General features: G+C 34.7%; 1 protein-coding gene across 1 annotated transcript in view; it reads left to right on the top strand.

Annotated features, from left to right (window-relative positions):
- The first annotated feature begins 4,268 nt into the window (after positions 1-4,268).
- Positions 4,269-19,533, top strand: part of LOC135200888 (uncharacterized) — a 1,536,981-nt gene continuing 1,521,716 nt past the window's right edge. The window contains exons 1-3 of the mRNA XM_064229627.1: positions 4,269-4,552; positions 4,893-4,964; positions 5,253-5,330. The gene's annotated coding sequence lies outside the window, so the exon portion shown is untranslated. The remainder of the gene's footprint in view (positions 4,553-4,892; positions 4,965-5,252; positions 5,331-19,533) is intronic.

The raw sequence follows: 19,533 nt of genomic DNA, 5'->3' as shown, positions 1-19,533 counted from the left end.
TCTCATCTATATCTCTTGCTTTTTCCTTGTTTTCAATATTTTACAAGAGATATTTCGATTTATCGAAATATAGCAAGAAACATTCTGATTTTTAATCATGCCTTGTAGGTTTTATAAATTGCTGCAATTTTTCTCTCTCTCTCTCTCTCTCTCTCTCTCTCTCTTCTCTCTCTCTCTCTCTCTCTCTCTATCTCTCTCTCTCTCTCCTCGATCGGGATACTTTCTTGCAGTAAAGTAGTTCTTTTTTGTTTGGTCTCTTATCGTCTTATCTATTAAAATATATTTAGGGATTTTCCTTTATTTACCTTTTTGTCTACAAGAACAACAATACTAACTACAGGCGGGCAATTGGAACTGAGCAAAAAATTACCATTTTTTTAAAGCTACTCGTTTTATTTTTATTGAATTTAACAAAATAACTAAAAGATATCATTCTAAATGAATTAGCTGAGACATCAAGAGAAATAATATATATTATATATAATAATCAACTTCTCAACCATAATGATTTCAAACACTATAGGTAAGTTTTAAGATTTTAAATTTATATCATATGGATACAAAGAAGAAGGTTAAAACGAAATTTAATTATACTCAATTTTGTCCTATATAAAAGTGAAAATCAGATATAAAGGAGTACAATTTTATTAGAGCATAACCTGATTCCTAAATTGAAATCCAATATAGAAATAAAGTAGAAGAAAATCCAAACAACCCTATTTCTATATAATGGCGAGGAAAACGCATTTGGTGTGAATGCATCCTTAGAACACAAATGTAATTAATACTGTTTAAAACGGATCATAATGACAACAACAATATACTGTGCCTCTCAATGATGTGTAACGAAGAAACTGTTGCAATTTAAAAACAATTACAGAATCAATAATGTCGTCAAATAATAAATACAACAATGAAAACGACATGACTTGTAAGGTTAAGAAAATGAATTGCAGAAGCGTGCTTGATAAAGAAAAAAATATCGTGCGTAAACACGTTCCAGGGAAATCAAATACATAACCCACACTTCTGTTACATCATATAAACTGTAGATTCCATACCTGATCGTCTGTGTGAGGTCACAGATGCAGATGGAGGTTGGACATCCTACTCATTGTATATTATCATACTAATAATAATGATAAAATATTGACACTAGCTCACGTGTTTTTTGTTATGTTCCTTTTACTTGATTACCAGTTAATGCAAATGTTTTGGAAGACCATGCATATTTCAAAGGTTTAAAGTGAAAAGTTAAAGTTTTACTTGATTACCAGTTAATGCAAATGTTTTGGAAGACCATGCATATTTCAAAGGTTTAAAGTGAAAAGTTAAATTTATATCTCAAAATTAAATGAAAAAAAAGTTATATTGGTTCAAAGTTATCTGACAGATTGTCGGAAAAATGTGATGTTTTTTTTAGTTTAACATTTAGTCAAACTGAAATAAGCCTTAAATTTTGAATATAGAAGGCTTTGTAAATATCACTACTTTTATTTTGTTATTTTGAAATAAAGGGAATTACAAAACGCGCTTCATTCCAAGAAAGAAGGAAAAACAGATTTAAGGTATAAAGTTGAGGACAGAATAAGAGCACAGCAGTTAAGAAACTAAGCCTGGAAGGAATATTAAAAGGGGGTCCAAAAGGTAGAAGAAATAAGCCCTGATAGAATTAGTGGAGCTAAAAGCTGCAGTCTACGAATGGCCATATACTAGGCAACTTAATTCGCCAATGTAAAGGTAGAAGCTAGTGATTCCTAACCCTCCCTAAGACAGGAAATGGTCAGGGAACGGCAAGGACCACGGCAGTTGACTTCACAGGAGAGAAAAGTTAAATTCCTACAATAACATATTAACTCTTTTACACATTAGAATTAGCTATAACTACATCGGCACTAGAAAACTTCTTTGGTTCTTGAAACACAGAAATTGAGTTAAGTTATTTTCTATTACAATGCATCTTGAAAACAAGGATGAAAATATCCTTACGAAAAAAAATATAGTAAAATTGATAAATAATGATATTTTGCAACTGATCTGGTGCTAGGAAGAAAATAAGAACACGAGGCTTCTTCACACCATAATCTAGAAAAGAACTTAATAAGTTATCTCTCTCTGTCTTTCTCTCTACTTATCGTTGTCTTGTTATATTCTGTGATTCTGTCTTTCTCTTTTCCACCAAATATGAACCTGTTATATTGGTGAAAGTATCCTAATATTTCATGTTGTTTTAGTTACTAACATTTAGTAAATAAAGAAAATTATATATAGCCGTAATTTTTTAGTGTTATTGCTCATATCGCCCGCCTTCTTTATGGAGGTTGGCCCAATCATGAATTGTATAAGTATATAGACATGTATCTGTGTGTATGGTTGCTACCTCAATAAAGTAGAAGTGAACTGAAAATTTTGCTAATTTGCTGATAGAGATGTTCTTATATATAATTTATATATATATATATATATATATATATATATGATAATATATATAGAATAACTTGATCACGAAGTATATAAAACGTGATGCTATGTATAAATAAAGGTTTTTTTGCCACAAAGGAAAAATGAAAAACCGAGATAGCCTGACCGAGTACTTTCGGTCCTATTCGGACCCATTTGCTCAGTAAAGGGTCCGAATAGGACCGAAAAGTACTCGGCTATCTCGCTTTTTCATTTTTTCCTTCGTGGCAAACCAAAAACCTATATATATATATATATATATACACACACATATATGTATATTATATATTATATATATATATATCTATATATATATATATATATATATATATATATTATATATATATAAGAACATCTCTATACATCTCTATCAGCAAATTAGCAAAATTTTCAGTTCACTTACCTTATTGAGGTATATATATATATATATATGTATATATATATATATATATATATATATATATATATATATATATATATGTGTGTGTGTGTGTGTGTGTGTGTGTGTTGTGTGTGTGTGTGTGTGTGTGTGGATATATAGATATATATATATTATATATATATATATATTATATATTATATATAAAGAGGTGGCTTGCTGCTTTACAGATCATCACTGTTAACACTGTTGGTGAAAGTTTTGTATCGATCTCGTGGACAGTCATGTCAGTATATAAGATTTAATGATCTATAGGAAATGCTATTTCATAAATACTGAGTTCCTAAGCACTTTTAGTCTCATATTTATTTCGCATATTTCCTTAAATGCACATTTTACACTCAAACCAGTTTCGTCAACAACAAAATGTTTACGACCACTCTCTTAATTAACGTTAATAGATTATGGATACTTTACTCTATGCTCAAGAAAAATACCTGCTGCCCACTCCTCCTTCCTTGGCCTGACGGCGCAACATCTATTGGATGTTCCGTTAGTTACTTGTTCAACTGCTTCAGGACCTTTCACACTGTCGTACGTAATGCGACACGATGTCGGACCAACATGCGACTAGCAGTGGACTATTATCTCTAATGTATGTACCTTTTCACACTATGTCGGTCCGGCACAGTGTTGCCAAAGTGCGGAGAAACGACCAAAAGTGCGGAGAATAATTCGAGGGGGAGTCATTGAATGCAGAGCTGAGGTCTGCACTCCTCACGTGTGCGGCGCTGTAGGTCCGCATATATATTTATGCTTTTAAAACTTTTTTTCCATCAATGAAAAATGATGATTGATTATGATATTTTTTGAAAGTACTAATATTTTTGAAAAATTAACCATTTTCACTAGTCTCGAGTGTTCACGCGCCAATATCAAATACGATCATGCGATTGTCAATTAAGAACTGATTTTGACAACAGCATATGACGTAACCCAAACGTGATGTTTTAAAATGCATTCATTCTTTAGGTCCAGCAATCTTCAATTTGCGTTTGTAATTTCATATATATATATATATATATATATAGATATATATATATATATATATATATATATATATATATATATACATACATATAGTTTAGTAAAATTTAATTAATTTGTGAATTAATCTCAGGGTGAAGGCTGACTTACATTATTGTAAACTTAGTCATGTTTAATGAGTTTTTATTTTATTTATTTATTTACTTATTTATTTTGAGAAAACAACTGCAAATATGCATTAGGCAATTGCATTAGTTGAAGTGATTTAACTGATTATAACCGAATAAGTTTCGATATAAGTATGCTAGGAAGTGGAAATTAATACTACACATCCCGGTGCGGAGCTATAATTTCTCGGTGATGTGCGGACTTTGCGGTAACCCTGGTGCACACCTTGACATTGTTCAGTAGCGTAATGTGTAGTTAGTTAGTGTGTACTCCTGTGATTTTCGCGGTGTAATCGTGATATTGCAACGTTCCGGAGCTCTTCACGTCGTCTTCGAACACCAATAGGCTTCCCCGTTCGTCGCTGTTCCCGAAAAGCGGAACCAGAGACCTGAGAAATGACACAGCCGAGAATTTGATGGGGTTGAACTGATACACAACAGGAGCCATTATGGTCGTTGGTTCACGGGGGAGAATAATGGAAAGTGATTTTTTTTTTAGGTAAGATCAGACTGATTATGTGTTCCTTGCAAAATTTTGCATTTTTTGTTTGTAATGGTTAGATTTAGAATTACCACTGTTGGAATGTGTCTTCGTTGGTAATTGCCTAGGTGATTTAATATGGAAGGCTACCACTATGCCTAGGCTACACGTCGAGCTTTTTTTTGTTTTTCCTGGATCATGTACTATTTAATCATCACCGTAGAACGTAAACACGCTGTATTGCAATGATCTTGCTTTAAATGTGTCATATACTGTAAAGTCTAGCTATGAAAATATTAGCATAATATTTCATATTTTTGGATAGTTAACCAGTAAACGGTGACCGTTTTCTATCCAGGTCTGTGCAATGGCGAGGGCGGGAAATTCCAAGGTAGAAAGACTACCGTGCAACATTCACCGTAGCAGAATGGTATGTAGGTATCCCTGGAACTTTGCTTTTTTTCAATTATTATCAGTGTTTTTGTAGTTGTTTTTCCTTTGGTAATAATAATTTTGCGCGCCTATTGTTGTGTCATGTTTTTGTACGTTACATTAGCCTAGGCCTATATGTACTGTACCATTAAGAACACGAAATTTACTCTTTAAATAGGCGTGAAATGATCGTTTTAAATTGTCATATGTTGTAAAGTCGATGAAAATAGCATGTTTTCTTGGTTTGGATTGTTAACCAATAAATAGTGATCTGTTTTCTATTCAGATTTGTGCAGTGGTGAGGGCGAGAGATTCCAAGGCAGAAAGACACTACCGAGCGACCAACGTTCACCGTAGCAGAATGGTAAGTACCCCTGGAACATTAATTTTTTTCAATTATTTTATGCATTTTCGGTGTTTTTTAGTTGTTTGTCCGTTTGTTATTGTAATTTTACACGCCTGTTGTTGAGTCATGTTTTTGTATGGTACATTAACCTAGGCCTATATGTATCAGGAACACGAAATTTACTCTTCTAATAGGCGTAGGCAGGTGGTTTCTAGGATTTTGTTGTAGCCTATACGGTTGATATGCGTCAGGAATTCTTGTGAAACATTCCATATGTAAGGGGATCGCCCAGTTAGCTCTCTTTAGGTCTAGGCAAAGCATATCGTTTGTCGGTATAGTATACTATAACTTTTTGGTATTATCCTCATTGACGGTGACGGTCAAATGAACATATACTGATTTTCCAAAAGAAAGGCTTTATATATAAACTTCGACTTTCTAAGTAGCAGTTAGTACGAGGGACCGGTTTTTATTTTTTTGGGGGGGCCGCCGGTGTGTAAGCAAAAATAGTTTTGTTAACGGTAACTGCGTTTGTAAGCAGAAGGATAGGCCTACGTATAAATATTCTAAGTGGAGGAATTTATTTAAAATCCGTATTGCGTCAGTGGTATGTCAAATAAGCTGTCAGTATTGTGCAGGCCTCGTAGATTGTGAAGAAAGTATTAAAAAAATTTTTCAGGCTCAGATTGGTCTAGCATTTTCGTTTTCTCTTAAGATTATCCCTGAATCAGTCTTTCTCGAGGAACCTGGCCATGCAAAGCTGCGCTAATCAGGACTTTCTTCTCTCCTGCTCCTATCGTAAACACAAACTTCCTCTTCAGTTCCTAATTGCTTTTAATGGAACCACTCAGGGCTATAATTTGCCCCACCAACTTCATTTTCTGTGTTGCTCTTCTCTTGGTTAACTGCTCGATATTTGCTGTCTTCTGCCTTGGTCATATAATGGAGAGGCTCTTCGAATTGGGAAGGTGCAATACTAATTTAGATAGCCGTGCACTGTTGACTTAGAACCCCGTAGTGAGATATTGTATATAATGGAGAACTAGAATCCTAAAGCTTTGCAGCTAAGCCCCCCTTCCCCCACTCCCCACCTGCATGCCAGTGATTGCTAGCTCTCCAAGGGGGAATCATGTCACACTATACTCTGTTTTTTTTTCATCTGTCCATCCGCCTGTGGTGTTTCTGTATGGTAACACTGCGTCCCGGGCTTTAGATTGTTACATTCAGCTTACATTCAACGATTATAATAATATCCTATTTCGAATAATAACGGTGTAATTCTCATACAGTAAATTATTAAAACTTTTCAGTTGCAAATGTACACCCAGATATCCTTTTATTTACCTAAAACTTACAAATAGCGTAACTATTTAAAGCCCGGAACGCAGTGTTACCATACAAAAACACCACAGGCGGATGGACAGATGAAAAAAAACAGAGTATAGTTAACAATCCAAATTATTAACCAGTAGGGTTTGACTCCGTTCGGTAATGTTGAGTTTCGTGCATGAATCATGACATCACAGATGTGAGTTCCCAGAGTTGTAAATGCGTATGTTTGCAGAATTTTAGACTACATAACTGTTCACCTGTATGCATGCGTTCATGCATATGTCCAAGCAGATGTAAAACCATGTGTACGGTGAAAAATGTGAATGCATATTATTTTGATTAAGTTGTCAATAAGTATTTTACTTAAAGAAAAGAGCGTAAAGTGTAACTGCAGTAGTTATTTAATAATATTGGATTCTTTCTATGAAAATTGAATTTCTTTGCATTTTTTGGGGAGTTTTCCGTTCGCATCGACCTGGGTTTTTCACGTGTAGATAAAGCATTTAAAACGAAAAGAAATTGTATAATGTGTATATTGAATCCCTGGTCTGTCGTCTCATTATCGAGAATTTGCCAATTTGATCAGCTAGAATTGGGGTAATGAAATGGTATAATATTAAGAAGTGATTGAGTATGTCACACAACTGCTTTTATGATCGTTTATGTATTCTAAACGGTTACTATTTTAGAATACGACTTGATTTAGTTCGATACATGGCTCTGTTTTTTATGATCGTTTCTATATTTTAATTTGTAACTAGCATGGGGTATGTCATAATTTTGTAATTGGTTCTGTAATTCCTAAGTACGTCAGTCCACGATTTATTTGTCGCACCCTTTAATCTAATATAATTAATGTAATATAATTTGGAAAAAAAAACTTTCAAAAGGTAGAGCCAAGTACCGAACTAAATTATGTTACATTTTAAGATAATTACAATTTAAAATGAATAAACGATAATGGAAAGCTATTCAGCAACGGTACCCAATAATTTAGAGGGAATTCTGAGAGGCGTGTCAGTATAAAATAGACTATTTGAGATAAAACAAATTTTGAACGTCCAGATTTCAGCAAATACCAGGTATAGAAAAATCAAAATTACATGCCAATAGGGAAGTCTTAGAGAATTAAAGGAAGATCATTTAAGAGGGCAGTGATCAAAGATTACCAAGACAGACCCTGAGAGAGAGAGAGAGAGAGAGAGAGAGAGAGAGAGAGAGAGAGAGAGAGAGAGAGAGAGAGAGAGAGAGAGAATCCGTAATAAGATTAAAAGAACAGGATGGAAATGAGAATGAGGTCATAAAAGAGGTGTAATGATAAAAAAGGAGGGGGAAGGGACTGGGAAAAGTAGGATATAAGGATACGGGAAAAGAGATAAGAAAAAGGAGGAGAAGAGGAGGAGGGAGGGTGGGGGGGGGGGGGGGGGGGGGGGGGGGGGGGGGGGGGGGGGGGGAGAATATAAAGATATCAAGGTATTGGCAGCTTGCCGTTCACGGCCTGACTGACGTCATTACTTCTCAGAGCATGACAGTCGCTCTCATGACATGGCAATTCACAAAAATATATAACTAGATATCATCAATAAAAAGGACAAGGGGAAGGAAATTAAAGACTCGCATAAATTCAAAGATGGAAGGAAAATAATGACAGAACACAACTGCTGCAGTTGTCACAAAATTGTTAATATTGAACCTTGGGTGTCATGTTCTTCGAGTATTGTTCAAGTTCCTTAGGGTAAGATGCACGTAGGTACTACTGTTTTCTGTACTTTTTCTAATTATATATACTATATATATATTAATTAGAAAAAGTGTATATATAATATATATATATATATATATATATATATATATATATATATATATACACACTTATATTATGAGTATATTGTGTGTGGGTATGGTATTAAGATCTCATTAACTTTAGTTGTTTCAGGCATTTTGGTTTAGTCTATAGTAATATAATAACAATAAAGTGGTTCTGGTTCTACTTCTGCATTGGACACGTAGCACCAACTAAAATGACATAAATTTATGTCTAATTCAGTGATGTGTTAAAATAAGAGGTCAGTTTGATCAAGGTATTGAATCAAGCAGAAATCAGTCACTGTTTGGTAAAGTAAAAGGAAAACAAATTTTAGACTAGGTTTGAAAGTCTTCGTTGAAAATAGATCTGAGTATTATGCCAGGTTGTTTGTTCCCCTTTAGCTGGGCTTGTTTGTTTCAGATTTTTTAAACAGTAATTTGTGATTATTTTTCCCATTAACGGAAATTTATTGAGACGAGACTCGCAAGAGGTCAGGTGATTGTTCATTTGCTTGTGTTTTCTTTGGGTGGGATTGGGAATTTATTCATTATTTTTTTAAGCAGTTTTTTTTTCTTTTTTTTCGTGTGTCTTGTCTGGTATTTATTTTTTTCAACCGATCAAATTTATAATGATACGAGGTGATGAGGTGAATGCCATTTCTAAGTTAGCTAGAAAGGTGACCCTGAAATTTACGACGAGGATTCGTTATATGTATTCGCTTTATTCTAGATAGTAATGTAAACATTTTTTTTCTTCTCTCAATTGGAGAAAATTTTTCGCTGGAAGGTTCTGAACTCTTCCTTGTCTTTTGGTCTTTCGTTTTCCAGAGGCGAGACTATTTTGTAGCCTGTGAAAAGGACGATTATTCACATCTTATACTTGAAGACAAATTGCATAATATTCGTAGCAGAGTTCTCCAGATGAACGGCTATTAATATGAATCTCATACTATTGTTTTGCCACAACAACTCTCGTTGACCTTGCTGCTTTCGTCTGTTTCGAAAATGCCTCCAAATTATATTAGCGCAAGCAGAGTCAACAAGACAATGTAAAGGAAAATAAGGTAAAGGAGTAAGTCGGATACAGTCAACAGAGAATGAGGCAAATGTTTCACAAATGGTGGAGGGAGAGGTTTGTATTTTATTTACTAAAACATTACGTCATTACGAAGGGTTCAAGTCTCAAATTTTATTTGGTAAATGGCAAGTGAGGTGTGCTTGCTGTGGGGTTGGGGGAGGGGGTGGGGATTGGGAATATTTTCCCGAGATTTGCAGTTTTTTTTTTTGGGGGGGGTGGGAGGGGGGCCCCGTTGGCTTGTCAACAATACTTTTCTCAACGAGCGAGTCTTATTTGGCATTCATGTGTCTGACGATGTCGAAAGATCACGTTTCTTTTTGTCTTTTCTTTTTAAACTGCAAAGTCCATCATTACTCGTGGACGTTTCCGTATTAACAAAAGAAAATAAACACTTCCGGAACCTAAAGTTTTCCATGAAAATGATCCCCTTTCTGTCACGAAAAATAAACGTCCGTGAGTTTCCTTCAGGGTAATGAATGCAAGGCGACTTTTCGAGAAAAAAGAAAACGGAATTACTATTTCTTCACTTTTGAAGAAAAAGAAAACGGAATTACTGACCGTTTCTTTAAAGGGCGAATTTTAAAACAAATTTAACTTTGCAACTGGCACGCAGCAACAAACTAATAATAGGACATTTTGGCTGGTCTCGAGCGTATTTTTGGAAAGAAGAAGAAAAACGAAGATGGAGGAGGAAGGAGAGAGAGACAGAGAGATAAAAAAAAAAGAATCCTTTGGCGATGATGGGAAACTGATGAATTTCCTCTACCGTAAATAATTAGCTAAAGGAGCCATTAATTATCCTGTCATAAGGGAAAGAGCCATTTTTAAGGAGGTCCTTTAGATATTCGTCCTTCCGTGAAAGAGCACTTCTTCGGGCAATTTCGGGTCTTGGTGAAATGGCAGACCTAATGATGAAACGAGGAACCATTACGCTCTAGAATATCGTTATGATTTTTATCACTGCTAACTTTGTGTGCTTGATAATGATTTATCTGAAGGGATTGCAATAAATTGCAATATAATTCTCATTGTGTGCTTGACTTAGAGGCATTGACAGACAGACTGAAGTAAACTAAAGCCATTCTCCTGACAGTGCCGGCGGGGAACTACAAAATTAGTAGTATAGTGACTTAAGTTTTTATTTTTTCAATGAAGGAATTATTACGTATTTCATTACAAGAACAATGCCATTGTTTTTCAGGTCACTTAGAGCTCTTAGACGGTGTGAGTTGTTTAGCCACATCACGAGATGATATCACATCACATCGGTTAATCTGTCAGTATCAGAATCCTGTTTTTACAACAGAGTTTATCATTCAGAGAAGAGTATTTTATTTAGAGTTCCATTTTCCACAAGTAATGAAGCAGGCATAACTTGAATTCCCCTACTGTCAGTTTAAACAACAATTGCTTTGGTAACAACCAAGTGATAACCAAACAAAGCTCAATTTTTTGTGTTTTCACTTGCCATTTTCAGTGCAGTAATAACTTAATGCAGTGCTTTAGATATACTAAGAGAGTGAGTGACAAGTACCACAAAAGCAGGTGATACATAACCCGTAATTTTTTTTGTTTTCGTTTGGGAAGCTGTTCGAATGTACGCGAAGACCTGTTCTATTTAAAAAAAATTCCTTGCAATAAAAAAAGGGTAGGGGTGGCTGGTGGGATATTGCAAGTGACGCGTGTTTTAGCAGAGTATCCTCTGCTTAGTATAGTTTGTTTAAACAACGCTAAACAGGCCAGTTTTCCTTAGCTCATGCATCTCTCTCCCGTTTCCTGATAGTCGCAGTCATCACCGCATTGAACTTATTTCAGAGCATAGAGACAGCACACATTCTCGCCGAGCGACCACGCCAAGCATCCCACTAGATCCATTCTGAAGAGAAAATTGGTTACTTTCATTACGATGCCAAATGCATATTCATACGGAGTCGTTCTGAAAAATCTGTCAGACAAATTTTATTTAGAAATATCAAGGGGATTACAACGCCAAGTATGCTGTAAAAAAATTTAGGTTATTAATACCAGGATTTTTCGAATGCAAAATGCTCTTTGCGTCGCCCGCTCCGAACGAAAAATTTCAATATATCCAGTCCAGACTTCTAATAACAAGAGAATGGAATGCGATGCGAATTCACTTTTATTTATTTATTTTTTTACCGGCCGTTTATTCAAAGAATTTGCAGGTTATTACAATTACATTACGAGTTGGAATGAGCGACCTAACCCCCTAATCACAGAATGTATCTGCAAAACCCTCGTAGTAGGAGGTTGTAGGGTGGGGGTTGGGGGGGCGGGGTTAGAGCCTTCTGTGCACTTCACGCGTTGCACTGTAGGCATTACTTAAGGTTCTTTACGCCTAGCTGCAACCCCTTTCATTCCTCTTAATCTACTTCCGTTCATAGTTTCTTTCTTCCGTCTTACTTTCCACCCTTTCCTACCAGTTGTTTCATAGTGCAACGGCGAGGTTCTCCACCTGTTATATCTTTAAAACCTTTACACTAACAATTTCACTTTCAGCGCGCTGAACAACCTCATAGCCCCCAGCGATTGGATTTTGGCCTAAATTCTATACTCTAGATCCTTCGGTTCCACGGTGTAGTTGCAATAACCCGCAAATTCATTGAATAAATGACGGATAGAAAATTGAAGCGAATGTGCGTCACATTCCACTAATTGATGTTATTAGAATTGGGAATGAACATATTGAAATTTTGCACTCGAAGCAGGCAGAGCATTTTGCAAAAGGGAAAATTGTGATATTAATAGCTTATATACCTTTTTACAGAATGATTTGCATTGCAGTCCCCTTGGAATCCCGCTGGCAGATTTTTTTTTTTTTTTTGTGCAACAAAATTGGTCTGACAGATTTTCGAACGACTCCGCTTGAATATGCCTGTGGAATTGCAATAAAAGTAATTGCAAACTTTGCACAACCAAGCGCCAATTTTTTATTTTCAAAATAGCTCTGGTGGGATAGTTTAGCGTGGTTGCCCAGTGAGGAAATGTATTATACTTATGTATAATAAACAAGTTGGGATACGTTGGAGCTACGGTTTGCAATACGTGGGAGGTGGTAGATAGTTTGGTTCGAAATACTTTTTTGTACTTAAGCCTGGGATTTTTTTTTCCAAATGCAGTGTCCACAATAAAAAGAAAAAAGGTATACTTTGATCACACCGTGGATCACCTTTTCAGTATTTGTCTTTTGTTAATCCGGGTTGCTGAATGACCGGGTGCGTAAATACATCCATATTTAAAGCTCATAATGTATTTATGTATGTATGTATGTATCTATTATTATTATTATTATTATTATTATTATTATTATTATTATTATTATTATTATTATTATTATTATCATCATCATTATTACTATTATCATTATTATTATTATTATTATTATTATTATTATTATTATTATTATTATTATTATTATTATTATTATTATTATTATTATTATTGGAAATTTGATAGTTTGCTCTTAGTTTAAAAATATAGTATTCTGATGCGCTTTATAAACCATAAGGACACTGAAAGCTATTTTCAGGTTTTTGAATCCTATCTCGAGTATAATATTAGGAATGAAACGCGACGTCAGTTCCTTGTGATAGAAAATGCAAAGGTCGGAATCTAATTTTTTAAAACGAAATCCGGTAGATTTTCGTAGGAGGCCCACCCGGAAATTGGAAATGTTCTCATCTGCCATTCGGCTGAGAGGTCCAGGCAGGAGTCAGGGTGTATTTCTGTTATGCTCTTGACACTAATCAGTGACTAAATTAAAGAGATAGAAACAATCAGTTATTGTAATGGACCTATGCTGTAGAGCTGATTCTATTTTTTCGAAGAAGCACAATTTTGTCGGTTACCTTTCAGAGCAAAGGTCACGGGAAAGGTGACCTCACTCCGACAGTCGATGCTTCAAGTGTTGAAAGAGATTTGGGGGTTTTGGTGATAGTGAAAATGGGACACAAGGAGGCTTGGTAAACCAGCTGAGTATAAGTGAAAAGTTAAGCTATATGCAAAGGTAATTTATCACCACAAAATACCTTTGGGAATTTCCAATAAAAGCGTGGTATATTATGTATGGGTGACAAGCGCATGATTTACGACCAAAGGGCCAGGAAGGTAATTCTGTTCTCCTGCTAAAGGCGGAGCCGGTATGGTACGTAAGTCATGGAAATAATGTTATTTATCGTGGTAGCATTCCGTTACGTCTTTCAAATGAACACCATATTCTTTGGAAGCTTCAATTTCAAGTTAAAGGCGTCTGTGGGCTTGTTCTACGTGAAAAAAGGGTAATCTTCTGAATAATAATAATAATTATGCACGTCAGCTGAATCCTGTAAGCATGGCGTGAATGCAAGAATAACGAATCCGCATGCATATATTTTTTGTGTATATCACACAATATGTGAATGTCCCTTTTTTCACTCCCGTGGGGCGGTAGTGCCGTCAGCGTACCTCACGCGGTATACTGCAGCCATTACTAAAGGTTATTTGCAGCGCCCCTTCGGCCCCTACCTGCAACAACTACCATTCGTTTTACTCTACCTCCATTTATATTCTCTTTCTTTAATCGTACTTTCCATCCTATCCCAACAATGATTTCATAGCGCAACTGCGAGGTTTTCCTCTTGTTACACCATTCAAACCTTTTTACTCTCAATGTCTCTTTCAACGCCGAATGATCTCGTGGGTCCTAGCGCTTTGCCTTTGGCCTAAATTGTATATTCCATTCCCCTTCTTTCACAATAGATTCTATAGAAGTTGTCTCGCACCTTTTCAGTGCCAATAAATTAGATTAATAGTGAATGTCGAAGGAAACGGGGAGCCAATACGACTCGTCAAGGGCCTCAAAAGAGGACTGGAAAGATCCTTCTTATGCCTCTAAAGAGTCTAACCCTTTCAGGCGCGACAATGGCATAACATCATCCAATTTGCCCCTCTCGGGATTCGGGACGCTTTGATGTACCCATCAGCGTGAATTATTGGCATTAAAGAGGGAATTGGCTCCCTGAAGGTCATTAGGGCAGTCAAAAGGAACTTTGGAAAAAAGGGGAAAGTGAAGATGTAATGCTTCTTCATAATATGATTGTGATTTGCTGAAGGAATTATTTTTCATTGGTGCAGAGATAGCGGTGGGCGTAGGCTGCTTATCTAATTTCTTCCCCCTCCAAAAAAAAAAGTTAGTGGGTTTCTTGAAAATAGGCTGGCTGCCTAAATAGTTGAGGAATTTCCATGAGTAATATTTAATGAGATATACAATTTGTAAACAGACACGGCTTCAATGGAAACGTCCTTTTCGTATATGGCTGGCTGTCAAATCCTAACATATGTTATTTAATATACATGCTAATTACAGTGACAATAAAATAGGAAAGTTTATCTGCAAGCTGAAAGCAATATACGTACAATAAGAAAAATGGTGTACATGCTAAACACAATAAGAAATTTTTCTGTATACGTACTAAATACAATAAAAATACCACAAGAAAATTTATGTACGTGCTAAATACAGTAGCAAAAATGCAATAAGAATATTTTTGAACATGCTACGTACAATAAAATACAATAAGAAAATTTTCGTCCTGCTCTTGCCAATACAAGACCCACCCCCCTGTGCACCTCAAAGGAAAAACTGTTTATTATTGGAAATGGATTTTTCTTCACAGATTATATTGGTAGTCGATTCTTTGACGTACGTGCCTCTGTACCAAGGATGGACGTAAAGAATTTGTCATAAGGTAAAGAGTATGTAAACATACGAACACTCATCCGAGCGCTTCAGTGGCGTTTTTGGTGTGGTCTTTGCCTGCCACCGGGGTGGCTGTGAGTTCGATTCTCGGGCATTCCATTGAAGGTTCAGAGATGCGTATTTCTGATGATAGACGTTCACTCTCGACGTAGTTCGGAAGTCACGTAAAGCCATTGGTCCCGTTGCTGAGTAATCACTGGTTCCAAGCAGCGTAAAAACACCATACAAACAAACAAAAACACTCATCCGTGAACAAACAATGCATTTGTATACTACTCCTAGGTCCATCTTGTACTTTGTGATATAAAAATAAATGAAAAATAAATTACATTATATATATATGTGTGTATATATATATATATATATATATATATCTATATATTATATATATATATATATACATATATATATATATATATATATATATATATAATATATAATATATATATATATATATAGTGCGAAGTCGTATTCCAAGATGATATTAGGGTTTCAGATCCAAACAGCGTAGTTGCATCATACTTTGTGTTCACAGCGATTGCCCGTATCAGCTTGAGGTAGATGTAGATATTTATCGGAATACGAGTATTGGAATAACGTCACTTTAGGTTTTGTCCAGAAATGTATTTTTGCCATTCGAACTTGAATTTATGGTTTGTCGTCATGCTTACCTTGCTGGCTATGTGGAATACGTAATTGGGTGAGAGAGTGAATCTTACCGAATCCTGTTTGATGATATATTTATAAATTTATATTCCGCTTTTCATATATTTTATAGTCAACTCTATGTCCCTCTGTGATTATTATTGAATTCTTTCTACTCTTGAATGCTTCAGCTCTAATTCCTCTTAATATCTTGAATTCACCGTCGCATCGCAGTACTCAGTAGATGTTCAGTATATTCCCTTTGAAAAACATTCCTTTTTTCAGTTATAAACTATTCCTTTTTTTTTTTTTTACTTTTATAAAACGTTTCGTTTTCCCTTTATTAAGCATTCATTTTATCCTTTTATAAGTAAAAATTTTTCCTTTTTAAACATTCCTTTTTTTCTTTATAAACCATTCCTTTTTTTATCTTTATAAACATTCCCCTTTTCCCTCATAAACCATTCCCTTTTCCCTTTATTAACAGTTCCTTTTTTTGCTTTATTAACAATTTTTTTTTTTTTCTTAAACCCTCTTTTCCTTTATGAACATTCCCCATTTCCTTTATAAACCATTCCTTTTTTCCTTTATTACCAATTCCTTTTTTCTTCATAAACCCCCATTTTTTTCTTTTATGAACATTCCCTATTTCCTTTATAAACTTCCCTTTTTCACCCAAAACTTTCCTTTTTTCCTATATTAACAATTCATTTTTCCTTTACGATCCATTTTTTTTTCTTTTATTAACAGTTCCTCTTTTCCTTCGTAAACCATTCCTTTTTTCACTTAAACCTCTCCTGTTTTCCTTTATTGGCAGTCCTTTTTTCCTTCACAAACACTCCACTTGTCCTCGATGAACCTTCACAGTCGACTAAAACCGATTCAGAACATTTTTTTTTTAAATTCATGGAAGGCGATCATGAGATGAAAAAAGCATCTCTTGTGTCATCACATCTCCGAGCGTCGTCAAAAGCGAAAAAAAAAAGACGGAAAAAAATGACCATCGAAAATCTTTAACCGAAGAGCCTTTCGTTGATTGCCTGAATAAGGACCTCCTCCCATATTGGCTGGATGATCAAACCCCATATAGGGTCCGTAGCATCGTTTGCCGGTAGATGATTGAAGTCTATATGGGTAAATATTTTTTTCCTTTTGGTCTATACGGAATGTGGAATGGGAATTGGAATGGATGGGCAATTACCTAAGTGGCTCTTCCGCAGTTGTGTAGTAAAGTGAATTAAATAAACCACACACACACACACACACACACACACACAAACTATTAATATTTTCGATTCTCGATTAAAGTATTTGTTGACATGATTTGACGTTTCCGGGAAAAACACGAATTACATTGAAGTTTAAAATCCTCTTTATTCTTTGATCAGCTTTTCGCTATCGGTTTTGTTTTGTTAAATGGGCCTTAGGTAGCAGAAATATATATTGCGATAAAAGTCATTTAATAGTACATTTCACTCTTCTTTATTCATTGCTGATTTCATTTTATTGTCTTTCGTGTTGGTTGTATGTCCTATCCATTATAAATATGGAATAACTATTGCGTTTGATTCCATTTGATAGAACTCTTGAACGTGAATCAGTATTTTCGAGATCATCTTATTGTTTTTTCAATCTGTGTTACGCAAGTCTTGCAGTATCTTTGATTTGGAATTCCATGACTATATTTTTGTAGTTGGTTCACACATCCAAATGGTCAGAACATATGTCCTGATTATGTTGATCAGCCCTGTTTACGTACCAGGAAGAGAAGAACCCCAGTCACATCACACAGATATTGCAGAAATTAAGTTCATTTTAATGGTCATTTTAAATAGGATGTATGTTTGTTATGTTAATAATATCAGAGGAAGGCATTTATTATTGTTTTTTTATACTCGATTCCTCTGGTTCCCTTATCGTCAAAAATAAAAACAATGCCGTGCCTCTATCAACAATGATTGAGACCTATTTCCAGTCTTTGAAAACAAAGATATTTTAATTGTATGCTATTTGTAGTCAGTAATCTTAGAGAAGTAATTTGTTTTGAATATTATAACTTTTTATACTGATTTTCTCTAGTTGCATTAGTGCACCAAATAAAAAAATATCTTTCATCCATCAACAAAGATAGACCAATTCCAAATCTCTTAAAATCAAGAGGATTTTTCATCCCAGTTAAGAGAACCATTCCAATCACCCCAGGAAGGGATATTCCAGACTGTTACCGAGGAGGGGTCAGACAATTAACACTTAACGGTGCTTCTTAATCTAATCATAAACTGACGAATTCTGTGAGGGACAAGTTGCTATGTAGGATATTCTAAAAAGCGAGTCATACGACCATGGCAACAGGCAAGGTACATGATTATATCACCCAAGCAAGGGTATAAGAAAAGTAGTGAGCGCAGGGCATCACGCCTTTTATGACGTCCTTGTGGGCGAGGTTCATAGTTACAACCGCTTCCTCTTTCATATATATAGAGATAAATGACGAAGTTGAAAAATGTTAGTAATAGGAGTCATTATGAAATCAAATAGCCCATATATTTTTTCCCTCAAACGCCAATAAATTAATTTAAAATTTTTTTCACCAGCTTGGACTTACTTAAAAGCTTTTTACCAGATACCAATCATATATAATATATATATATATATATATATATAGTATATATATATATATATATATATATATATACATATATTTATATGATATATATATATATATATATATATTATATATATATATATGTATATATATATATATATATATATATGATATATATATATATATATATATATATATATATAAATGTGTGTGTAACCTGTTTGTATATATTTGTATATAAATGAAATAAAAATACTTCCTGCATTAGGTGTTTTTAAAGGAAAATAAATTTTCCGTATATTTTTCGAATGTTAGTTCATGAAAAATGATCTCCTGATCATAAATAGGCTTATAAGGATAAAAGCTAACTGAAAACTGCCTCTCATTACATCATTTTAAATCTCGTGCGCTAATTAGAGGTTGAATACTTTGCACTAAATTTTTGTTAAATTAATGTGGGGTACTAAAATGTCGAGTAAATATGTAGTATACCATTCTCATGCATTCTCATACAAGTTTCGCAAATAAATATGGTATGCGGAAATGAATGAACACATGGCGTACTGTTACCTTAAGAGTGCGCTTGTATTTAAAAAAATGATAAAAAAACCTAACCTTGCCTATTAAATCTGTAGCTAACCACATGACCCACTAATGGTTAAAGAAACGGTAACTTCTTTCTCAGTAGTTACTATTCCGATTTTTATTTCACAATTCGGGATTATTCATACCTTGAGATCTATCCCTCGAGAGATGGATAGAGAAACAGTTAATTCTTTCGCCTTCGTTAATATTAAGATTTTTATTTTACGGTTCAGGAAAATCTATAACCTGTTAAGTCTCTCTCGAAGTATTTTTCATCTTGGACCTTGTATTTAATTTTAATTTTTCTTTTTTTACGGCTATGTGTATCTTCGAGATGTTATATATAGCTTTTGTGTACTTAAGTTTTCACGGTTCAGGAAAATTTATATCCAGTTTACTTCGGAGTATTTTT

The sequence above is a fragment of the Macrobrachium nipponense genome, chromosome 27 (genome assembly GCF_015104395.2).
Source record: "Macrobrachium nipponense isolate FS-2020 chromosome 27, ASM1510439v2, whole genome shotgun sequence".
NCBI classification, from domain to species: domain Eukaryota; kingdom Metazoa; phylum Arthropoda; class Malacostraca; order Decapoda; family Palaemonidae; genus Macrobrachium; species Macrobrachium nipponense.
Note: the sequence above shows the minus strand (reverse complement) of the source record. Positions and strands in the feature narration are given on the sequence as shown.